At 43.8% G+C, this 26,142-nt stretch overlaps 1 protein-coding gene and 1 pseudogene across 1 annotated transcript in view; one reads left to right on the top strand and one right to left on the bottom strand.

Annotated features, from left to right (window-relative positions):
• Positions 1 to 26,142, top strand: part of NMNAT2 (nicotinamide nucleotide adenylyltransferase 2) — a 201,113-nt gene that overhangs the window by 66,856 nt on the left and 108,115 nt on the right. The gene's annotated exons all lie outside the window — the stretch shown is intronic.
• On the bottom strand, positions 10,453 to 11,025 carry LOC126066767 (proteasome assembly chaperone 4-like; annotated as a pseudogene).

Below are 26,142 nucleotides of genomic sequence, written 5' to 3'. Positions count from 1 at the left end.
AATAGGAAAGACTACTTAGAGGAAATGGCTTTTGAACTGAGCCTTAATGGTAAGAAAGACAGCACATGATAGCAGGAGGAAGAAGGTTTTATGTACGTGGAACAACCCAGACAAAGGCTTGGAGTGGGAGACTGAAATTACTACGTTACCCATTAGGAAATTAAACAGCCTATCCATTCATTAGAGAAAGGACAAATGACAGGCCTTGTGCATTACCAGACTGTTAATAAGCAAGAACCAGACTGCTCTTATGGAAAGCCAGACTCTGAAAGTCATGTTTCCCAACCCTCTCAAGCCACCCCGTTCTGAAAGTCTCACTATTCAAAATTGCAAAGATGGTACAGAATAGTGGTGCTGGCATAAGGGGTTACAATCCCTCTTTTATAACTGTCTCTTTCCTCCTATTTCTCAGAATACTGAGAAGGTTTGTACTTGCTCAGATGATCTCATGCTGATATCAGCAGGGTCATGTCACCCTTCATCCCAAAGAGGAAGCATTTTGTGTGTGTGGTGAACCTTAAAAATAAAGAAATCACTGGGGGAACAAAAAGAGAACTCGCTGGCCCCTTCCAATTGGGGGTCCTGCCTTTTAGACTTCAACTCACTGGAGTCAAATATAGCTTCCAAAGAGAAAACATGTCTAAAATTAGGGTGGGAGGTGAGAGGGTCTAACAGATTGCTGAGTGTCAGTAATACTGAGTGCCCCAAACTGGACTGTACTTGATGCATTATGCACTTGATCTCATCTGTTCCTCAAACAGCCCTGAGAGAGAAGTAGGCATGGCTTTCTTTTTGACAGATAATACAGCTAAGCTTTGGAGAAATGAAATAATCTTGCTTGAGGTCGCATAGCTAAATGATGGAGCCAGTATCAAATACAGGTCAGATACAGGCAAACCTGTTCTTTCCACCATATTATACGTACAACAGCTATTATAAAAAATACCTGAGGCCAAGGCACAATCCAACTTAAAAAGTGGACAAAGGGTTTGAATAGACATTTTTCCAAAGAAGATACACAATGGCCAATAAGCACATGAAAAAGATGCTGAACATTGTTACAGTAGTCATTAGGGAAAGGCAAATGAAAACCACAATGAGATACTACTTCACACCCACTAGGATGGCTATAACCAAAAAGACAGGCAGTAACAAGTGTTGGTGAGAATGTAGAGAAATTAGGACCCTTACACTTTGCTGGTGGGCATGTAAAATGGTACAGATGCTTTGGAAAATATTCTGCTAGTTCCCCAAAAAGTTGAACATAGAGTTATCATGTGACCCAGAAATTCCACTCCTAGGCATATACATAAGAGAATTGAAAACATATGCCCACACAAAAACTTGTACATGAATGTTCATAGCAACAGTATTCATTATAGCCAAAAATTGAAATAGGCCAAAGGTTCATCAACTGATAAACAAAATGTGATATGTCCATTTAATGGAATATTACTCAATCATAAAAAGGAATGAAGTACTGATAAATGCTGTAACATGGATGAACCTTGAAAACATTATACTAAGTGAAAGAAGCAAGGCACAAATGTATGATTTCATTTATATGAATATCCAGAATAGGCAAATCCACAGAGACAGAAAGTAGATTAGTGATTTCTAGGGTTAGGGAGAGGGAGGAATGGGGAGTGACTGTTGGGGGTATGGGTTTCTTTTTGGTGTGATGAAAATGTTCCAAAATTAGGTAGTAATAACGTGTGGACAACTCTGACTATACTAAAACCATGGAATGGCATGCTTTCTCAATAAAGCTGTCATATAAAAAATACATACACACACACACACACACACACACACACACATTGTGGCTCATTGGTTAAATGTTCGGCCGTGAGCCAAAAGGTTGGCAGTTTGAATCCACCAGACACTCCTTGGAAACCCTGTGGGACAGTTCTACTCTATAGGGTCGACCCAACAGCAAGGAGCATGTATATAAGGGTATGTGTGTGTGTGTGTGTGTGTGTGTGTGTGTGTGTGTGTGTATGCAGGAAACCCTCATGGCATGGTGGCATAGTGGTTAAGTGCTAGGGCTACTAACCAAAAGGTCAGCAGTTTGAATCTACCAGGCGCTCCTTGGAAACTCTATGAGGCAGTTCTGCTCTGTCCTATAGGGTCGCTGTAAGTCGGAATCGACTCAATGGCAACAGATTTATATGTATGTATCTGAGGTCAGAGGGCTGGCTTAAGCAGGCATCAGATAACCACACTTTGGAAAAACCTAAGGCATTAAGTGAATGCTACCAAGATTTAGGATTTAACAGTAAAATGATGGACAGAATGCTTTCTGGGAGTATATGTACATGACAGGCTTGGAAGTGAGATTCTTGATAAACAGCCAAAAAGGGGAAAGAGCATGTCCCTTGGTTCTGCTGTGAGACACTTCACTCAATACAGGCGATATTAACGTGTCTCCCAGAGATTAAGGTGTGAGGGAGGGTACAGTCGAGACAGCAGCCCATTGTTTAGAAATAATTTTCTAATAAAGGTAAACTTAGTACTGGGAGCCACTATTGCCTCTTTTACCTCTTGACTTATTAAAAATTATGTATTGAGCATCTAGTGGGTGCCAGGTACTTTGCGGACTGCATTATAATTTGTAACATCTGTTCTCTCCCAAACACCTCATGAAGTACAGTGAGACTTGTGAGAGCTGGAACTCCACGGGACTGCCTTGTTTTTCCGGGTCTCACAAGTTTCCTGCCTTTGACAGGGTGCAGTCACCACTTTTCTGTCACTGTCTATTTAGCGGAATATATTTGCATTTTCTTTCTCTGACAGGCATCCGCCTCACGCAGGTTCCCGCTTTCACCAGTTTTACGATATTAGTCTCCCCATTTTAAAGATGAGAAAACCAAAGCTCAAAGAGGTTAAGAAAACTGCCCCAGATCACACAGCTGGTGAGTGGTAGAGACAGAATTTGTGGGAACATCTGTCTGACTCCAAAGCTGAGTGTTGGAGAGTTAGATCAGAGAGTCAAGAACAACCAGTAGCTTGTCAAGTGTGGGCAGCATGAGGTTAGGAAAGATGAGGATGGCGGTGGGGTGAATATTGTCCAACTCACATGCTGGAGTTAAACGTGTGGGCTTGAATCTTGCCTCTGCCACTTCCCAGGGCTGCTGTGTGGACTCACTAAGGTATGCATGCAAACGCGCTTACACCTGTGCTCGGCACATAGCGAACGCTCCATGTGCCCAGCTTTTATCATTATTGCCTCTTCTGCCCATTCGCTTGAGCGTGGCTCTGAGGTTAGGGGCCGTTACTAGGATTTGAAAAGCCTCTCTTTGATTTACAGCTGAAATGTCTAGGCTAACCAAGGATCAAAGGGTGAGGCTGGAGGGGCAGGCGCATACATTGGAGTTGGGTTCCAGCTTTCCATCGCAGGCGTTTGGAGCTGAGATGGGAGACTAAGAAGATCTGAATGGTCAGGACTATAAAAACTGGGGGGAAATTATTTTAAAATACATGCGAAAAAGTTTGTTATTTGTAAAACTAAAAGATTAGAAACAGCCTCCATCTCAATCGGAAAATGAATCTATTATGGTATATTTGTAGAATGGAATATTCCACAACAAATTAGGAGATCTTCATATACTTTCACAGAAAGACGTTGGTAAGAGTTTGTTAAAAAAAAAAAGCAAGTGGCAGAAAATTATGCAAATATAATGTTACAAATAGTATTCTGCATGCATATGTGTGTCCCTATGCTTGCTTGTAAATACATCAAAAACGTTCTCTGAGGAGTGGGGTTGAGTGAAGAGAAAGTAAAGAAGGAGGAGGGATGTTTTCTATATGTTTGAATTTTTTACAATCATGCATTACTTTTTAAAATAAAGTGCTGATAAAAATGCTTCCATCAGTAAAAGAATACTTGTACTTGGGAGAAAAAATACTGAGGAATCTGTGTTTATTTTAATTCTTGGGGAAATGCAAAAAGCTAGTCTTCTATATGCAACCTACAGACAAAAAGTCTTTGCAGAGAAGGGCACGATGCCAGTTTTCCAGATTCGCTTACCTTGTTCCTTCAGCCTGTTTTCCATTATGGGCAAATTTGCTGTAATTTGATCTTGATAGATGACCAGGCAGATGTTTCCAGACCTCAGCTCTGCATGAGCTACCTCTCAGATTCCTTCCTGCTGGGTCCTCCCTAGGTGGGTGATAGTTACAGTAGAGATGGGTGAGTGGGTGGGCAGGCGAGTCTTACAGATGTGGAAATTCAGTCATGGGTGGGATCTGGGGCTAATGAGAGGGAAGGGGGAGCGTAGGGATTGATGAGCAGCTTCCATACTTCCTGATATGAAAAGACAAGCTGTGTCCATCTCACCCTGGGGAGCGAAGCTTGGCTGCACTTCTTCATCTTACCCAGCCTGGAATTTTTTGTGTCAACTCTGAAAGACTCTTTTTTTCCCTGGCTGAGAGTTGACTTTATCATTTATGAAACGGTCTTCGTATTTCCTCAGTTCCAAGGATTTGGGAAATTTTAGTTAGCTTTGGCCTGAAACGTATTGTGTAGGCTTTCAGCAACAGGGTATTGGCTTTTCACTATGGAGAGTGAAATAATGGTGAAACAAGGACAGGGCATGGTTGAATGAATCATCATTGAGCCTGGAGGAACCCAAGTGTGGGAAGGCACTTAATTCACATTTAGGTGTAACAACCCACCAGATGTGACACTTTAATATTCTACACGTAGATATATAGGGACAAGCATATGCATGGGGCAGACAGCAGGGACAGAAGAAGAAAAGTTCCTGAATATTGTAAGCAAAGAAACTATAATGACCTTGTAGGTCTCCCTACAGGAAGAACAAAGAGAAAATTTTTATATCCAGGCTAAATTTCCAAGAACAAAACCTTCCAGTGCTGCCTGTCTTTTTTTTTTTTTTTTTAAATACACTTTATATTTTAGGGACGTTTTAAGTGTACGGAAAAATTACACAGAAAGTGGAGAGTTCATATATGCCCCTCTACCCCCACACACTGTTTTCCCAATTATTAACATCTTGCATTCACGTGGGACATTTGTTGCAATCAATGACCCCACTATAGATGCATTATTATTAACTAAAGTCCATAGATTATGTTAGGGTTCACCCTTCGTGTTGTACAGTTCTATAGGTTTTGTCAAATGCATATTGTCTTGTATCCACTATTACGGTGTCCCACAGAATAGTTTTACTGCCCTTAAAATGCCCTATGCTCTACCTATTCATCCCTCCCTGCCTCCGCAACTCCCTGCCTTTTAAACCACCTTTACCCCACCTTCACTGGACTCTGTATCATGCGTCTCTTTGTTTTCCTCTCCCACTTCAGAGCTAGATGGCAGGGGGCAGGAGCAAGAAGGCAGGAAGGAGGCAGCCCCCGGGGATCTGTCCTCACCATCCTTGAGCTGTGCACAACTCACATACTCCTTACAAAGGACACCGATGACCTCTGTCCTGTTCTATACTTGGAAAAAGTTTAACCAAGGTCAGTGCAGCCTCCCCCAGAGGAAGGGCAGAGTTCAGAGCTCAAATGGCTCAAGATATAAAATGATCCAGGAAATTAGGAGACAAAGACAGCTGGCATCTGCTTTTCAGGGTTTTCTTCTATTCTCATCCCACATGCACCCAGACAGGACAAGATGGTCTGAGGCATCATTCCAGCTCACAAACAAATCTTGTGGCTCCCATATCACAGTTCTTTCTTTTTTCCTTTTTCTTGGCTATCTGTTGGGTGGGTGATGGGGAAAAGAGGAGATTTCCATTTTCTGCAAGTTCTTCATCTCCTTATGGAAATGTTTCCTAATGGCAGCACTATGTGTGTGTGGTGAAGAAGTTCTTATTTTACTAATGTAATCTGATTATAAGTGTGGCATAGGGTAGCGTGAAGGCAGAGGTGATATGCCCCACCCCCACCTTCCAAAAGGACACATTTTTAGAAATGTGATTGAATTATTAAAATTGTCCAGTGACATCAACAATATGGTGAAATCGGTTTCACATGTTCTGTGACTGGTATTAAAAGTTGCCTTAGGCTAGATTCTCTACAAAAGCAAAACCTGTGAATATGTGTGTGTGTGTGTGTACATATATATGTCTACATATACAGAGAGAGAAATTTATCTCAAGGAAATGGCTCACACGGTTGTAGAGGCTGGCAAGTCCCAAGTTTGTGGATCAGGCTGGAGACTTCTGACTCATGTAGCTGCAGGGACTGACAAATCCAAGACTGGCAGATCAGATGGCAGGCTGCTGGCTCACAGGCTGCGGAAGCTGACAAATCCCAAGATCAACAGCCAGTATGGCAGGCTACTGGCTCAGGTCCCAAGACCAGAGGTCAGATGATGATGAGCCAGATGCAAGATTCAGGGCAAGCAGAAGCCAGCGAGCCTCATATATATTGGATGCAGGCCATATATATTGGATGCATGCTACACCCCCAGGAAACTCCCCTTACAACTGATTGGCTGATCACATCAGATCACATCGTGGATGTGATTACATTATATCATGGAACGGAGGCTAACTGCATCATTGTGTAACTGCCAAACCACTGAGAATCATGGCTCAGCCAAGCACACACACAACCTTAGCCATCACAGGGTTGGATTGGTGTGTAGCAGTTCAGGCAGGACACATTTTTTAAAAATCAAGATAGAAAGGAAATCTTATAAGTGCATTTGAACAACTCAATAAGCAAAGGCACTTTAGTTGTACCATCTCTGTACAGCTGTTTTTTGTTGTTCTACTCGCGTGAACTTCGTTGATATTAACAGTTGCATAGCTGTGTTCCACAGGCACACATTCTTACTCTCTTTCAGTCATGGACTGACCTGCCACTATTATATTCAAGTAATTCAAGCTCCTCTTCTCTACTCCCAACCCCTAAACATTTTATTTATACTACGCCATCAAATCTTATTTTAATTATGTGATGCTGACTGGTTTTTTTTTTGGTTAATATTTGTTTAACACATACAATGTACCAGATGCTGAAAGAGTCATGTGTTGTGTGCTGGTTAATCTTTACAACAACCTTACCATAATCCCCATTTTATAAATGAGGAAATGCAGGCATAGCAAGGTTGTTGTTGTTAGGTGCCATCGAGTCGGTTCTGACTCATAGCAACCCTATGCACATCAGAACGAAATGCTGCCTGGTCCTGCGCCATCCTTACAATCATTGTTATGCTTGAGCTCATTGTTACAGCCACTGTGTCAATCCACCTCGTTGAGAGTCTTCCTGTTTTCTGCTGACCCAAGCATGATATACTTCTGCAGGGACTGATCCCTCCTGACAACCTGTCCAAAGTATGCAAGACACAGTCTCTCCATCCTTGCTTCCAAGGAGCATTCTGGTTGTACTTCTTCTAAGACAGATTTGTTTGTTCTTTTGGCAGTCAATATTCTTCACCAAGACCACAATTCAGAGGCATCAACTCTTCTTCGGTCTTCCTTATTCATTGTCCAGCTTTCACACGCATATGATGCGATTGAAAATACCATGGCTTGGGTCAGGCGCACCTTAGTCTTCAGGGTGACATCTTTGCTCTTCAACACTTTGAAGAGGTCTTTTGCAGCAGATTTGCCCAATGCAATGCGTCTTTTGATTTCTTGACTGCTGCTTCCATGCCTGTTGATTGTGGATCCAAGTAAAATGAAATCCTTGACAACTTCGATCTCTTCTCCATTTATCATGATGTTGCTCATTGGTCCAGTTGTGAGGATTTTTGTTTTCTTTTTGTTGAGGTGCAATCCATACTGAAGGCTGTGATCTTTGATCTTCATTAGTAAGTGCTTCAAGTCCTCTTCACTTTCAGCAAGCAAGGTTGTGTCATCTGCATAACGCAGGTTGTTAATGAGTCTTCCTCCAATTCTGATGCCCTGTTCTTCTTCATATAGTCCAGCTTCTCGTATTATTTGTACAGCATGCAGATTAAATAGGTATGGCGAAAGAATAGAACCCTGACGCACAGCTTTCCTGACTTTAAACCAATCAGTATCCCCTTGTTCTGTCCGAACAACTGCCTCTTGATCTATGTAAAGATTCCTCATGAGCACAATTAAGTGTTCTGGAATTCCATTCTTTGCAGTATTATCCATAGTTTATGATCCGCACAGTCAAATGCCTTTGCATAATCAATAAAACACAGGAAAACATCCTTCTGGTTTTCTCTGCTTTCAGCCAGGATCCATCTGACATCAGCAATGATATCCTTGGTTCCATGTCCTCTTCTGAAACCAGCCTGAATTTCTGGAAGTTCCCTGTCGATATAGTGCTGCAGCCGTTTTTGAATGATCTGCAGCAGAATTTTGCTTGCGTGTGATATTAATGATATTGTTCTATGATTTCCACATTCGGTTGGATCACCTTTCTTGGGAATAGGCATAAATATGGATCTCTTCCAATCAGTTGGCCAGAAAGCTGTCTTCCATATTTCTTGGCATAGACGAGTGAGCACCTCCAGGGCTGCATCTGTTTGTTGAAACATCTCAATTGATATTCCATCAATTCCTGGAAGCCTTGTTTTTCACCAGTGCCTTCAGGGCATCTTGGACTTCTTCCTTCAGTACCATCGGTTCCTGATCATATGCCACCTCTTGAAATGGTTGAATATTGACTAATCCTTTTTGGTATAATGACTGTGTGTATTCCTTCCAACTTCTTTTGATGCTTCCTGCATCATTTAATATTTTCCCCATGGAATCCTTCACTATTGCAACTCGAGGCTTGAATTTTTTCTTCAGTTCTTTCAGCTTGAGAAACACCGAGCATGTTCTTCCCTTTTGGTTTTCCATCTCTAGGTCTTTGTACATGTCATTATAATACTATACTTTGTCTTCTCGAGAGGCCCTTTGAAATGTGTTCAGTTCTTTTACTTCATCAATTCTTCCTTTTGCTTTAGCTGCTCGACGCACAAGAGCAAGTTTCAGGGTCTCCTCAGACATCCATCTTGGTCTTTTCTTTCTTTCCTGTCTTTTCAGTGACCTCTTGCTTTCTTCATGGATGATGTCCTTGATGTCATTCCACAACTTGTCCGGTCTTCAGCCACTAGTGTTCATGCGTCAAATCTATTCTTGAGATTGTCTCTAAATTCAGGTGGGATATACTCAAGGTCATATTTTGGCTCTCGTGGACTTGCTCTGATTTTCTTCAGTTTCAGCTTGAACTTGCATATGAGCAATTGATGGTCTGTTCCACAGTCGGCCCCTGGCCTTGTTCTGACTGATGATATTGAGCTTTTCCATCATCTCTTTCCACAGATGTAGTCAATTTGATTTCTGTGTGTTCCATCTGGCGAGGTCCATGTGTATAGTCGCCGTTTATGTTGGTGAAAGAAGGTATTTACAATGAAGAAGTCGTTGGTCTTACAAAATTCTATCATTCGATTTCCGGTATTGTTTCTATCACCAAGGCCATATTTTCCAACTACTGATCCTTCTTCTTTGTTTCCAACTTTCACATTCCAATCGCCAGTAATTATCAATGCATCTTGATTGCATGTTTGATCAATTTCAGACTGTTTATACACAGCTATTAGATGGAAGAGCCAGGAATTCCAAAGCTGGAGCTACACTGTATTACTCAAACAGCACAAATGTAGGAGATGAGTTCACTTCCCCTTGCATATTCCTGCTCATAAGTGTACAGGAATATATGCTTAAGAGGGACAGTAGTTTGACCCTTCTCACTTACTCTCACCCTTACCACCATCACATGGGCACCCACATATACCTGTGTAGAGGGTGGTATGGAATGAACCTTCTCACCATCAGGCACACAAAAAATGTGCCAATGAATGTGCCTTCTCACCTCAGACCCACAGGCACACCTACTTTGTGACCTGCTTGCACATGCCTTAGTGGTACTGGTCCATTTTAAAGAGAAGTTGAGGGATAAAATGGAAGGAGTCAGAGAACCTTATGGTAGGAACAGACCTTAGAAACCACCTGATTTAACTTTCTTATTTTACAACTGAGGACTAAGAGGTTAAATCATTTGCCCTGAGTTAACACAGAGATAGCAGCAGCACCACCAGAGGCCACATCTCCTGATTCCTGTTCCACTACGTCATCAGGATGCTTCTGCCTTTGGATCATCTGTGCAGTTTAGCCTGAGTGATTGAGGATTGGCTTGGGCTGGGGTGCACACCAGCTTTAGTGTACCTTCCAGTTACTGCCATCCAGAAAAGAAGAATGAAAAAGAGGAAAGCTGTACATTCTTGGTATAGTAGAAGATCCTAGAAACATTTTAGACCCAGTAGATTTAGGAAACTGGACTTGTCAGGCCAGGTGAATAGGGAAAAAAGTGATGAGGCAAGAAAGAGGGAGGATATCTTCTCTCTCCCTTATTTGTACATGTTTGAATTTTTTACAATCATGCGTTGCTTTTTAAAAATTTTAATGATTTACTTAGAATTACATAGTACATAAGTTACAAGGTTCTGCTACTCAGCTAGAACTTTCCCAAGAAAGCATCCATTTTCTCCTTGATCCTGTTTTCCACAAGTGATGTGAAGCTGCTCTGTGTATTCTGATGGTTAGAACTAGCAGACACCTCTTTGTTGGTCTTCTGGCTAAGTGCTGGGCCAGGCTGATGGAGACCGTGTCAGAAGTGTCTCTGAAGAGGGAGGGGGATGCAGGGATGGAGTTGTAGTAGTTGCACATGGCCGTAGTAAGGCCACACAAACACAGGTGGCTTTTACCCAAAAGAAGAGCAAGTTTGTCAGCCTTGTGGACGTAAACATGAATGTGCTGCTCCCACAACCTCCTGCTGAAGTTGTGCAGGGATACGTCCCTGCCCATGGCTGCCGGTGGCCTCTCTATACTGCCTGGTGAGCGCCCCATCCACAAGTGACCTCACTCCCTGCCAACACAGCTGCCTGCCCCCACGCATTACTTTTTAAAATAAAAGGAAACGCATCTGATAAAAACACTTCCACCAATAGAAGAACGCTTGGGAAAAATAAACAACAAAACTGGGCATCTGTGTTTCCTCTTATAGTTCTTTCTGATAGGGGCCTCTCCCCTTCCACTCTGGCCGGCTCTCCAGTTCAAGGGAACTGCTGGACATCCAGATCTACATGTTTGCAACTTTTTCTAGATGTTTGTAATTTTTTTTCAGCTTTACACCTTTACTTGAGTCTTTCCTCTTTCCTCCCCACCATTCAAGGCCTAGCTAGGAAAGCCACGTTCTTTGGGGGTCTTCCCTGAAATATTTAACTGAATTTGATGTCTCCCTTCTCTGAACCACCCAAGCACTTGGCTGTGGCACCTATGTTCTGCCATATATAATTTTAGTGCACTTTTTTTTCTACTTGTCGTCAACATCTTCCACACTGCTGTCTCCTATGGCCATCCCATATCGCCAATTACAAGGTTTTTGAGGGTAAAGTTTGTATCTTACTCATTTTCATGTCATTTGTAGCACATGGCACTGACCTAGGCCACTGTGGGCACTAAAACATGAATATTGGCTATGAATTCCAACAGTATACCTGATTCTCTTAGTGAAAAGTTGTTTGGGTTTTAGAGGCTAATTTCCAGACATATCCAGTTTAATCTAGAAAACTCCATCTTTCACTGCCATAACTGCCTCTGGCAGCCTGAAGGAATTTCAGCAGCTTCTATAGGGTCGCTATGAGTCAGAATCTACTTGCCGACAACGGATTTCTGAAGGTAAACATTTCTTGCCTCCTTGATAGTTAACTCAGCTTGTTTATATACTACAAATGCAGCCATGATAAGTGGCTCAGGCCCATAGCTTACCCAGCTGGTATCCTCTCTGGCATGATGCCAGCACAATCCATGGCTGGAGAGAGGGTGGGGGATAATGGACTAATGACGGTTGTGTCTGAGCATACATTTAAACAAAAAATTTGAGATCCATAACAGATGCACATTGTGATGATGCTACATTTCCAAGCTCTTTCATTTAGCAGGTACATGCTAAATTGTGTGCCTGGCTGTGTGGTGCCCAGTCATCCCCTAGTTTTCCTGGTTGGAAAACCCTGGGGAGCCAACCCGCTGCTTAGATGCACCCAACAGGCTGGCTGTTCACCAGAGGTGGTTCTAAGAGTCTGTGCCCTCTGTAATTCACAGGGCATAATGGTGAAGAATGAGGTGTCTGTCTGAGGAGAACAGGTTAGAGTCCTGGCTCTACCACTACTAATGGAGTGATGTAGGACAATGTACCTTATTTCTTTCAGGCTTTTGTGTTTTAAAGCAGTTAATGTAGTATAGCCCACTTTGTGGCATTGTTTTGAGGACTATATGAAATTGTGCATGTGAATGTCTTAATATAGTGTCAAGCACTTAGTGAGTGCTCAGTAAATGTTAGCTATTACGATTTGACTGCCTACATGTGCCTAGTAACAGACTTGGCTTCTCTAGCAACAGTTCTCTGTTGGTTCTGGATTTTAAACAGGAGACACTGCTCTAGGTAGACTGTGGAGCTCACCCTACCCTAAGAGGAGCTTAGGGATGTCCAGAAAAGGGTTTAAAAGGTGGAGAGGATGAAGATACAACTTTGGTTGTCAGAAAACTTTTCTGAGTGTCTGAGGCACCAGTGGGGCTGGGGAAGTTGGTGAGAGAAGGCAGCAGATGTCTTGTATCTGCTGTAGCGGCTCCACAGGTTAGAACAACGGCTGCTACCTATGGATAGATAGATAGCTGGGTGGAGTCGACTTCGACTCACGGTGACCTTACGTACAGCAAAACAAAATGTTGCCTGATTCTGCATCATCTTCACAATCTCCAGCATGTTCCAGTCCATTGTTATGATTTTTGTGCCAATCCATATCACTGAGCGTCTCCCTTGCCCTTTGATGGCTCTCTACTTTGCCAAACGTGATGTCCTTCTCTAGTAATTGATCCCTCATGATGAAATGTCCAAAGCAAGCAAGTTGGACAATGTTCTTTTGTGATCCATGAGGTTTTCTTTGGTAAATTTCTGCCAGAGACTGAATGAAACCAATTCCAGACTGGCATTTTGAGGCTTCTTGGCTCCCAGGTACCTCACTGGGGGCTCTCACTCAGGCAAGTGGAAGTAGGCCATGAGCTGTAATCACGGACAGGGACAGGAGGTCCCCAGCTGGAGGTTTGAATACCAGTGAATCAAAGTGGAGGTTCCCATGGCAATGGCAATGCCACCTCTTTTTTGAGACCAGCAACCCAGCAATATGGGGGTGAGTCAACTGCTGCTTTGAAAACCTGTTGTATTTCTTCACTTTCATGTCTCAGATTGGAAATCTCTGTGATGACTTGGTTCCTGGCCAGCTGATAGAGTTTCAGATGGTTTTCCACATGGTGATGTGGTCTTAGGATAGAAGCCCCAGAAACACCACCCCACAAAGTGCCTTTCCACTTGTCCACTGCACAATCTCGGATAATGATTTACTTTATGGCTCCAATGATGTGAGATTTTCTACTAGCTTAAAACTCTTCTGCAAGGCATTTCAAAATCTTCCAGTGTTTATGGTTTTAAAAAATGTAAAAAAAGAGAAGGAAGACTGGAAAAGATCCTGCTGACTTTTTCTGGAAGACCTCTGAGATCTTGCCCTTGCTCTTCCCTTGTCTCTTAGGAGGATGTGTTCAGAGAAAGATGACCTAGAGGCCCCTCCCTACCCTGTGTTCATGCCCTTTTGCTCACCTGATCAGATTTCATGCCTAGGCCACACAGGCACCCTAAGTGCTCCGTTTCAGGGTGAGTCAGAGCATTATTGAATCACAGAATCTCAGAGACTTTAGTACTTCAATTAGGTAAGTGCCTTCTACAGCACAGGGCCTTATTATGGTCATGATGTTCCTGGGTTCATCAGTGTCTACAACTGACTCACAATCATGAAGAGACTGACTCACAGTCATAGAGACTGACTCACAATAAACAGACTTGCAATAAATTGATGTATAAACTCAAATGTCTATATATGCATCTTACAATGGAGGATATTCTATTTCAGTGACCAGAATTCTCTTATCTAGTATCAGAGTATTTGGGGGATTGAGTTAGTAATCAGAAGCATGTTTATCGATTAGAACTTCAGAGCAAAGATAAGTGGATGATCTTGAAGGATTTTTTATCTGGGACAGACACCCCTGATGAACTATCCCTGCCCAATAACAGGCACTTATTTGGGTTATGTCAAAAAGTTCACATGCCTCAGAGCTAGCCTTTCTCTCCTTAAGAGCCCTGGGAAAGTAAATACTAATAGGCTCTGCTCCTTTGGGCTTATATGGGGTATGCTCAGACCATATCAAATGTATCAAATACATTATATTTCACTAGGTTTTGCCTGTCTTGATGCTAAAAACATTTGCATTTGTGTCCACTTAAATCACACCCTGGTCACCTTGTCTCCCGATTTATTGATGTTCTCTTAGAATGTGTTGATTGTTAATAGTGTCCCTTTCCAAAGGTACCCCCTTTCTATGTCCTTATAACGAGCTTACCAGAGCTGCCTCCAGAACTGCAGAAGAACCAGCAGCTCACCCAGTCTAATGCTTTAGAGCATGAATTCCCAATTCCTTATACATCCTTCCTGCCTTGGCTTGAATGCCACCAACAGTGGTGAGCTCACCACCCTCCTAGGGGCTCAGTCCTTTCAACCAAGATCCTAGGCTGAAAGGGATGAACCAATCAGAATATATTATTTGACCCTACTGTGTGTCCAATACCCGCTCTGTGGACAAAGTTTTCCAGATGCTGTGGGGATATAAGAGAAGAGTAATTAAGATCACAAATGGGTAGCTGGCCCATTTCCAAAGCTCTGCAGGGAAAGAGGGTTCAGACTTTCGCAGGCTTGACAGTTCATGTCCTCAGCATTGCTGGAGCTCATTCAGTCACCCAGAACTACTCCTGTCCATCCAGGGCTCTGAATGTGTGCCACTTTGGTGGGAAAAAATGAACTCTGTGGTTCATGGAAAGAGTCGTAAGGGCAATGATGGACCTAAGTATGGTGGGAATAACCTGCTGCCAGGGCCCCATGAGGCTTGTCAATGTCTGAAAATCCCACCATGCCTTTGGACCCTCTTTTTGGTTATAGCATTGTCCCCAGAAGGCTCCTATTATAATGCAAATAATTTTACATGATATCAATAACAGATGAAGACATAAGCAGCTAAGCAAGGCCCTAAGAAAGTAGGGCCCAGGTTGCTGGAGCCCAGATCTGGAGTATGAGGCACTGTTCTGAAGGGGAGAATGGAGGTTTTGAATGATAATAGATTGGCTGATAATGGTGATGGGACATTGGCCCCCAACAACCTCCTCAGACCCTAACACAAGATCCCGTGGTGGGATGTCATTGCTATTTTTGCTGACACAATTTTGGAACTGGGAATTTTTCTTCCAAAGTTCATCTTGAACTTGATGGCCCATGATTTAAATTCCAGCTACACCACTTAATACCTTTGTGATCTTAGGCCAGATACTTAATCTCTCTGAGCTTCGGTTCACCCAGCTGTAAAAGAGAGGAATTCATACCTTCTTCTGTAGTAGCTTCTTTTAATATGTCCGTAAAGAATTCCTTCTACTCCACTCCCAAGAGTCTTATCTAGATGTAAAATTGTTCACTGGGGTGTTCTAGGAGCTGAAATGTAATCGAGCCTAATAACAAAAGTGAAGTTTGAGAAATTAGCATTGGCCTTTGAAAGCCAGACAGGCGTATTCCTTAGGAATATAGGGTGGATATGATTTGGACTTGACGGCAACAGATCTGGTTTTTGGTTTGGTTTATCCCTTATAAGAGATAATTTATATACTTCAAATTGTAGAATTATGGTAATAACATTTTGCTGTCTCTGAAGGAGGGTCCCATTCTTTCCTTCTGTCTTCCTTCCACCTTTGTCCTTCTTCTCTTTATCTTCAAGACCCCCAGCCTGCAGGATATCTTTGAATGGCGTTCTCTCAATTTCCTCTATCCATGCTCAGTTGGTGATTGGGAATGGTGACTCCCTTGCCCTTCGGGACTTTCTAGATTGTGGCTCTTACTTGGCGTGTGAGAGAGGGAAGAAGGAGAGCCCCCACTGTCATATTACCCAACTTAGGTATTCATAGCACTTACTGCCCTCTATAGTTATCCCCTTTGGAATGTGAAAACCCTGGTGGTGTACTGGTTAAAAGCTATGGCTGCTAACCAAAAGGTCAGCAGTTTGAATCCATCAGGCACTCCTTGGAAACTATATGGGGTAGTTCTATTCTGTTCTTTAGGGTCACTATGAGTCAGAATCAACTCGATGGCAACAGGTTTTATTTTTTTTTTTTCTTTGGTTTTCGAAGGTGCGCTCCATAAAGGTGGTAACTGTGTGTATCTTATATACCTTTATATCCTGATGATGCAGTGGTTAAGTGTTCAACTGCTAACCAAAAAGTCGGTAGTTCGAATCCACCAGCCGCTCCTGTCCTATGGGGCAGTTCTGCTCTGTCCTATAGGGCCACTATGAGTCAGAATCTACTCAACGGCAGTGGGTTTTTTGGTTTGATGCACAGTAAGGGTTCAAGAGATATAGATTGAATGAATGGATGCATGACTATGTATGATTGTGGCCTGGTAGGGCAGGTTACACAGCAAGTCTGGGAAAGGGCCAAGCTCTGGAGCCTTAGACCATATTCTGCCAGTCCAAGCATGAGGGTCTCCTAATTTGGTCTGAGCCCTGGGACAAGCTGTATCTTCTAGCAAGGCCAGCATGGAGATAGCCTCTGTGCCTTCCTCCCAGAGGGGTGAGCTCCCAGTTCTGGCTCCCCATCTCCTAGTCTGCAAGGCCAAGATACCTCTTCAGCAGAAAGTCAGTCTTTGAGGTTCCTTTCCTTCCCCAGCATTTATGTTTGTACCTCTGCAAACCTGATGCCCTCAGCTCACCACCCAGGTGGGAAATTTCTCCTTCGGCTCTTGCATTCTGGGCCCAGGCCACCTCCCACCCCCCACCCCCACCGCTGCAGTGGATTTTAGCCACATTTTTTTCTGCTGCTCTGAGTGCCAAGAGCACACTCAACACTAGACACAAACATGCAAAGACACAGCTCTTGCCTGCCCCAGAGGCTTGCTGGGTAAGTTAAACAGACAATAAAACATGGACTTTAAATATGCCAGAGGAGAAAGCATTTAAAATTCTCAGTGGGGACAGGAAAGAGAAGGCTTTTATAGACTTGTCATTTCTTCCTCTTCCCTTGCCTTCAGTAAAGGGCTGCCTGAGAGTTGCCCTGCCCCTTCTTGGCCTGTTTGACCATTTAAGGATGACTAGTCCTTTGTGAGCAGACAGAAGGGCAGAAAGAAACCCTGATGACGCAATGGTTAAGCACTCAGCTGCTAACTAAAAGGTCGGTTCAAACCCACCAGTGGCTCCCCAGGAGAAAAGACCTGGTGATCTGCTCCTATAAAGATTACAGCCTTGGAAACCCTATGGGGCAGTTCTACTCTGTCCTCTAGGGTCACCATGAATTGGAATGGAGTCGACAGCACACAACAACAATAAAAAGGGCAGAGATGTTGGCTGTGAGTGTGGACAGTTCCTCCCAGCTTCCTCCTAGGCTGGCCAATGGAGTGAAGGCACCTGAACCTGGCAGCACCTGTTTCCATTCAGAACAGTATTATTAAATTGATGACTCTGAGTTGCAAACCTGCAGAGCTTTGTCCTTTAATAACACATAATCCATATGACAACTTTCACGTGGGCTATTTCTGGACCTTAGAAACCAGGGCCCAGAACAGTGCAGATCTGGAAACAGGTAAGCCAGGTCCTGTGGGTCAGGAGCACCTGGGTATGAGGTTTCACAGGTAATGTTCTCACAGCCTGTCTCGATCTTTGTAACAAATGCGCCTGGGGTAGCCTGGGGTACTGAGTCCACCTTTTTGTTCATGTTGGTGTTCCTTTCTCCAAGCAAAGACCTACCCTACTGTAATACGCCCTCTTAAGCATGATGTGGGAGTCCGTGAGGAGTGAAATGGTTAACAAATTCAGCTGATAACCGAAAGCTTGGAGGTTTGAGTCCACCCAGAAGCTCTCAGAAGAAAGGCCTGACGATTTACTGCCGCAAAGTCAGCCACTGAGAACCCTACAGAGCACAGTTTTACTCTGACTCACACGGCGTCACCATGAGTCCGAATTGAGTCAACAGCAACTGGTAAGCATAATATGAAGAGAAACTTCAAAGACTTCAGAGGACTGACTTCCTGGTCTTCTGGCTGAGGATGCCATTCCAAGAAAAAGCTATGTTCACTGGCTAACAAAAGATCGGGACTGAAACAGTGAATTTAATAAGCTAGGCGTCAAGATCTCACCATAGCCCAAGACTCAGAAACGATACCTGCCTTGTATTTAGAATGCATGGCAGAATCAAGTGAAGGAAAAGGCTTTTGGCTTTTGTTTTGTTAAAGCAAAGAGGCCTTGCCTGAAATATCCTTATCACGCATGCTCCGTAGGAGACACTTTTTTCTAGCAGACCACCAAATGCTGTCTGGGTTGCATGGCTGGTCTGATGCATTATGCAAAACATTTATATTTTCTCAGTTATTTCCTCCCCCTTCATCTCTTTCTCTTTCTTCTTCTTCTTTTTGTTTCCAGTATATTCACATCAGCACAGAGGTCTTAGGGGCAAAGAACATAAATATCTTTGTGATTCTAATATTGTCTGTGCTTGGGGCAGCTCCTATACTCAGGGGAGCTCAATAGATGGGCACTGATGGGAAGGGGTGATATAAATGATTTAACAGTAACTCACTCAGCATTTCCAGAATCAATGATTTCCCACTATTGCCGGTGCACGCACTTACGGACTCATGCGTGCACATGCATGCCCACACAGATCAGAACCCCTAAAAATGTTGCTTACTATTTCAAAGGACTGAAAAACCTTTAAAAGATATCTTTGCTGGATTGCCACTGTTATAGCTAAACCTTAGGCTGGATTGAAAACTGGAGAATGTATCCCCCACATTGGAAAAATAAGGGAGCAAGGCATTTTACATACAGGTTCTGTCTCTTCAAGAAAGGCATTCAAGGACACACTTTTCTGTGTGCAATGGCCACGCAGAACTCACACACCGTAGTGCAGGGCAGCTCTCTCAGCTCCTCTCTGCCATGTAGTGCTCCTCTTGGCCCCCACAGGATAGGCTCCTTTTGGCCTCCTGAGGACAGGCCCCCCTTGGCACCCTCAGGACAGGGTCCTCTTTACCTCCTCAGGAGAGACTCCCTCTCTTGGCCTTCGGCCTGGCTTCTGCCCTGCTTGGTTAAGTGTTATAAAACTCTTAACTCCTCTGATAAGTGCCTGGTGGCACCCCACTCCACCAGGAAGCCTCTTGCTGAAGGTATTCATTTCCCTCATTCTTTGGGTTAGCGTACCTACTGTAGCCACCTCACTTTGTGGGCTAGGAAGCCCACCTCGTGGTCTCTCACAGGTCTCCTGGTTCTGCTGATGCCGTTTTTCTGCTGCACTTGCTGTCACTTCTCGCTGTTTTGTGCCTTCTCCAGTGTTACAGCTCTCTCTGTCTCCTGGGTCTAGGAGGTTCTTAGCACAGGGACCCTGAGTCCAAAGGATGAGCTCTGCTCCTGGCTTTTCTTTCTCAATGGTAGTGAGACCCCCTTTCTGTTCTGGGATTGGCTTTCTTTTTAAGCTTAGAGGGATGATAAAACTGACCAATCCCTTCATTAAGGTTCTATACACTTTATTCATGTGGTCCCATCCCCCCAGAAGGATTCCATGCATCTTATTTGCATTATTAGCAGGCTGTCCAATCCCATTGGTGACCAGAAGTACCTTATTTGCATAGCTCCACCCAATCATTCCCTGGGGGAGGTCGTCATGCTTGGTAAAGTAGAGGGTCAACAAAAAGAGGAAGACCCTCAATGACATGGATTGACACAGTGGCTGTAACAATGGGCTCAAGCATAACAACAATTGTGAGGATGGCACAGGACGGGGTAGTGTTTCATTTTGTTGTACATAGGGTCACTTTGAGTAGGAACTGACTTGACAGCACCTAACAACAACAACAACCCAATCATTGTGTGGGAGTCACAAAGACTATGGCTAGAAGGGCCATATTACTGTATTTTACACAAATAGTGTGTGTCATAGGTTTGTTTGCCAACTACTCCATCCCCCCATGAGGTATTTTCGTAAGCACTGCTATGCCAATTTTTTTTTTTTTACAACGTGCTTACAAAAATACCCACAGGCGGAGGGAGCAGTTGGCAAACAAACATAGAAGGCGCACATCATTTGAGTGAAAATATGGTAAGTAACTCACTACAACACAAGGTCACACACAAATTTAATCTCGTGGAAATTTTATTTTTAACAATGTTCTACTTCGCTACCTCCAGTCCAAATTGCTGTTGAAGTGAGCCACTGTTCCTGAGGAGACCGTGTGTTATCTCTCAGAGTGTTGGCATGAAAAAAAAGATTGAAGTTGGCTGAAAAGAGCATGATGACTTGGAGATCATCAAACATAAATGAGAACGGCAGTGCTCTAGAGAAAATAGTTTCTGTACAAACTTGTGGGGTGTAAGGAGAGCCCCTGCTACATGCTGCACAGCGAATACTGCATCCTCAAGGACCAGTGCTATTTCAGTCACTATATATTCAAAAAATATTTTTGAATAATTCCTGTGTCCATAAATAGCACAGTGCTAAGTGCTTCAGGGAGATAAAGATTGTATTAATAACAGCAGCCACTTTTATAATGTTTACTATGTGTCAGGCACTTTGCCAAGCATTTTACATATAATAATTTATTTAATTTAATCCTCTCAGCAAGGAGCCCTGGCGATACAATGGTTAAATGCTCAGCTACTAACTGAAAGTTGACAGTTCAAATCCACCCAGCAGCTCTGAGGGAGAAAGACCTGGTGATCCGCTTCCATAAAGATTACAGCCAAGAAATCCCTGTGGGGCTGTTCTCCTCTCTCACATGGGTTCACTATGAGTTGGAATTGACTTGAAAGCACCCAACAACAACAATCCTTTCAATAGCCCTGTGAGAGAGGTCCTACTATTCCCCCCATTTTACAGATTGTGAACCAAGAGTCTGTGCTAGACAGGAAGGAAAGAACACTCACAGGAGAAAGTGATAAAGTGCCAGGGGAAAAGATCAAAGGAAGTATAATAGTAGTTTGTAGGAGGGAAAGGTCACTTTCCAACTGAGAGGAGCAAGGAAAGCTTCATGGAAGAAGTGGCATCTGAGCTTGGTCTTGGGAAGGGTTTTTTTTTATGTGTTAGACTCTTTGCTTTATCACAGAAAGAAAACAAACCAGTTGCTGTTGAGTCAATTCCAACTCATGGTGACCCATGTATTGCAGAGTAGAACTGTGCTCCATGAGGTTTTCAATGGCTGTGACCTTTTGGGAGCAGATCACCAGGCCTTTCTTCCATGGTGCCTGTTGGTGGGTTCAAACTACCAACCTCTTAGTTAGTAGCAGATCACTTAACCTATTGCATCATCCAGGAACTCCAACAAACCAAAACCAAACCCATTGCCGTCAAGTAGATTCCAACTCGTAGCGACCCTATAGGTCAGAGTAGAACTGCCCCCCAAGATTTCCAAGGAGTGGCTGCTGGATTTGAACTGCTGACCATTTTGGTTAGCAGCCTGAGCTCTTAACCGCTGTGTCACCAGGGCCCCAGGGACTCCAAAGGGGGCAGGAAGTGACTACCACGAGTGAAAATTAGAGTGGAAGACTGTTGCCCTGGCAGAAGGTGGCAAGAGCACCAACACAAAAGTTGTGAGTCATTGGGGATGACAAGATATTCATTTTGGCTGGGAAATAGTGGAACAAGAGGCCGGAAAGGTAGAGGAAGTGCAAGTCAAAGGGAGCCTGGAGCTTGACCTCTATCCTGTTGACCTTGAGAGCTACTGAAGGTGGAAATCAGAGTTGGCTTCAGGATGCTTATTATAGTGGCAGAGGGTGTGGAGAAATTGAAGGTAAAAAGCCTGAGACCTCTGTTAGCCTAAAACTAAAACCACTCCTGATGCCAACTCTTCAGACAAAGATTAGACTGAACTGTAAGACTTAAAATGATACTGGTGAGGAATGTGCCTCTTAGTTCAAGTAGACACATGAGACTATGTGGGCAGCTCCTGTCTGGAGGCAAGATGAGAAGGCAAAGGGGGACCAGAGCTGGTTGAGTGGACACAGGAAATGCAGGGTGGAAAGAAGGAGTGTGCTTTCACATTGTAGGGAGAGCAACTAGGGTCACATAACAATGTGTGTATAAGTTATTATTTGAGAAACTGACTTCAATTGTAGACTTTCACTTAAAGCACAATTAAAAAAAAAAAAAAGCCTGAGGCCTTTGCAGCTAGGGTGCATTAATAGTCCAGGTGAGAGACAAAAAGAAGTCCCAGAATTGAGCATGAGTATGGGTGGGGGAGCCCTGGTGGTATAGTGGTTAAGAGCTACAGCTGCTAACCAAAAGGTCGGCAGTTGGAATCCACAGCTGCTCTTGGAAACCCTATGGGACAGTTCTGTAGAGTTGCTATAATTCAGAATCAACTCGATGGCAACAGGTTTGGTTTTTTTGGTTTATGGAGGCAAGGGGTTGAGGAGTGGAAAGACTCAAAGATAACATCAAGGCTTAGTGTCTTGGAGAGATGGGTGATTTTACTAATGGAAACAAGTCATCATCCAGGAGAAAGATGGGTGGGGTCAGGGAAGAGAAGATGAGATTGAGTATTAGCAGAGCAATTTTAACGAACAATGGCATATCCAGTGACAGATTTCCAACAGGTAGAATCGGGAACTGAGCCCTGGGGAGAAGTTGGCATTGAGGATGATAGCTTTTCACATGGAAACAGCAATCAAGAAATCAAAGGACTTATTGCATTACGCAACTCTGCTGCAAAAGACCTCTTTAAAGTGTTGACAAGCAAAGATGTCAGTTTGAGGACTAAGGTGTGCCATGATGTTTTCAATTGCCTCATATGGATGTGAAAGCTGGCCTGAAGAAAAATCGATGCCTTTGAATTATTGTGTTGGCAAACAACGATATAGTGTGGTCAGAACGAACAAGTCTCTCTTGGAAGAAATACAGCCAGAGGGCTCCTTAGAAGTGAGAATGGCCAGACTTTGTCTCACGTACTTTGGGCATATTATCAGGAGGGATCAAAATCTCTGGAGAAGGACATCATGCTTGGTAAGGTAGCGGGTCAGCAAAAAAGAGGAAGACCCTCAATGAGATGGATTGCAACAAGGGGCTCAAACATAGCAACAATTGTGAGGATGGCACTGGACCAGGCAGTGTTTTGTTCTGTTGTACATAGGGTTGCTATGAGTCAAAACTGACTCGACAGCACCTAATAACAATGCCCAACTAGGGTGCCATGCACCTTATTTGTATTGTTAGCAGACTGTCCAATCCCCTTGGTGAGTTACAAGCACCTTATTTGCATAGTCCCACCCAATCATTTGGTGGGAGTTACAAGACCGCGGCAAGGAGGGAGAGGAATTTCATACACCAAAAACATCATGGGCAAAGACCCTGAGCTATTGTGACTTGTTTGTAGGATTATGAACAGTTCAGTAATACTAGAGTTTAAAGAAAGTGGGTTGTAGAGTTAGGAACTGTCAGGACAAGAGGTTGGACATGTAGGTGAGACCCCATCATGAAGTGCTATTATGCCATGCCGAAGAATTAAAGAGCTGAGAACCTGGATTTAACAAACCTGGGTTCAAGTTCTAGCTCATCTGCCAATTAACTTCATGACCTTGAGCTAATAATCACTTAGCCTGTCAGAGCCTCAGTTTCTCATCTGTAAAAAGAGGACAAGTCTTTCTTTAGCTCACTGGCTCGTCATCGGGATCTAATGAAATATGCGTGTCCAGTCTTTGTGAACTACAGCCTACCCCACCACCCACCACTGCCGTCAAGTCGATTCCAACTCATAGTGACCCTATAGGACAGAGTAGAACTGCCCTATAGAGCTTCCAAGGAGCACCTAGCGGATTTCAACTGCCGACCTCTTGGTTAGCAGCTGTAGCACTTAACCACTACGCCACCAGGGTTTCCATAGCCTGCCCACAAGTATATTATTCTAATAACCCTTCCTTTTGTATAAATCCCTGTTGTTAGCTGGGACTCTGGGTCACAATCATGCGTGGCTCACCTGCCATTAGGACATTTGCTGGATGCCATAATTAAACCAGCAACTTGGCAGGTCACCCTTGGGTTGTACTTCCTTTGCCCGGCTGAGTAGGCCTGGGAGGAACAAATATCTCTCAGAATCAAGGCAGGTATATATTCACACCTAAGTGAAGCAGATGTTTGGAAAAACTTCCCAACTGGCTGTCTATGAGAAGCAGCTAACGAGGGAAAACTGTGTCAGGGTTCAGTCATCTGCACCAGCTACTTCATCACCTTGGCACCAGCCAGCTCTAGCTATTTGAATGTCGGTGGTGCAAATAGTTAATGTACTTGGCTGCTAACCAAAAGGTTGGAGGTTCAAGTTCACCCAGAGACCACCCAGGGACAGATTACCCAATAAGCAAGGTACACATGGGTTTACTTGTGAATCTGTAGCGAACAGTTTCACCTGTTTTTCACCACATTAAAGATGAAATTGTTCGCTACAGATTAGTAAGTAAACACAAGTAAGCCTGTGCAAACCTTGCTCACTACAAACCCATGTGTACCTTGCTTACTGGTTAATCCATCCCTGGGCATAGGGGAAGAAAGTCCTGGAGACCTACTTCCAAAAAATCCAGGGCTTTGAACTGGCTCGTTCCGGTTTGAATCCCTGCTGAGAATTTGCATTTCCACCTCAGATATACTGAATCAGAATCTGCAGTCCAACAAGATCCCCAGGTGATTCTTTGTTGTTGTTGTTAGGTGCCGTCTAGTGGGTTCCGACTCACAGCGACCCTGTGCACAACAGAACGAAACGCTGCCCCATCCTGCACCATCCTTACAATCGTTGTTATGCTTGAGCTCATTGTTGCAGCCACTGTGTCAATCCACCTCTTTGAGGGTCTTCCTCTTTTCCGCTGACCCTGTGCTCTGCCAAGCATGAAGTCCTTCTCCAGGGACTGATCCCTCCTGACAACACGCCCAAAGTATGTAAGACGCAGTCTTGCCATCCTTGCTTTTAAGGAGCATTCTGGCAGCACTTCCTCCAAGACAGAGTTGTTCATTCTTTTGGCAGTCCATGGTATATTCAATATTCTTCGCCATGTATAATAAATTTTGAGAACTACTACTCTACTAGTGATTTTCAGAATTGGTTTCTAGCCAGCAGCATTAGCATTGCCTGGAAACTTGTTAGAAATGCAAATTCTCAGCAGGGATTTGTACCCATCGGAAGCCCTGGAAAAATTAGCTATTGAAAACCCTATGGAGTATGGTTCTACTCTGACACACGTGGGGTCTCCATGAGTTGGAATCAACTCGAAGGCAACTACTACCCCCGCCCCAGTGGAAGCCAGTGGGAGAGTCTGTGCTCTCTAGTACATCTATTTGCTCATCAGAGTTTTGTCCCTCCGCAAGGACGCACGGCCCAGGAAGGGAGGCGTCAGAATGGCTGATTCCCAATCCTGAGGCCCCTTGCAAGGCTGGTCAGCAGCTGACCTTCAGGAAAGTGAAGGGACCATGCTCTACGCTCCTTGTAATCAGCCCAGCTGGTTCTGTTGATGTTCCAAGGGCCTGGAGCAACCATTCCTCTTTTTCCAAGTGTTTCTGTTTTCAGGTCCCGATCCTTAATAACTGTAATGACTTGACCTCCCAGGACAGGCCTGTGTGTTCCAGGCATTAATGAATGCTTCCAGCAACCCCCTCACACCCACTAGAGTGGCTATTAAAAAAAAAAAAAAGCAAATGTTGGCGAGGATATGAAGAGATTAGAACACTCATCCAGTGCTGGTGGGAATGTAAAATGGTGAAGCCCTGTGGAAAATTTGGTGGTTCCTCAAATAGTTAAACAAAATTACCATACCCTGTTGTCATCAAGTAGATTCTGACTCATAGTGACCCTGTAGGACAGAGCAGAACTGCCCCATTGGGGTTTCCAAGGAGAGGCTGGTGGATTTGAACTGCCGACCTTTTGGTTAGCAGTTGTAGCTCACTGTAGCGCTTATACACCACACCACCCAGCAATTGCATTCCTAGGTCTGTACACAAAAGAACTGAAAGCTAGGAGCGGCTCAAACAGATACTTGTTCG

Source organism: Elephas maximus, chromosome 24 (genome assembly GCF_024166365.1).
Source record: "Elephas maximus indicus isolate mEleMax1 chromosome 24, mEleMax1 primary haplotype, whole genome shotgun sequence".
Taxonomy (NCBI): Eukaryota; Metazoa; Chordata; class Mammalia; order Proboscidea; family Elephantidae; genus Elephas; species Elephas maximus.
This window is presented reverse-complemented; position numbering and strand designations above follow the sequence as displayed.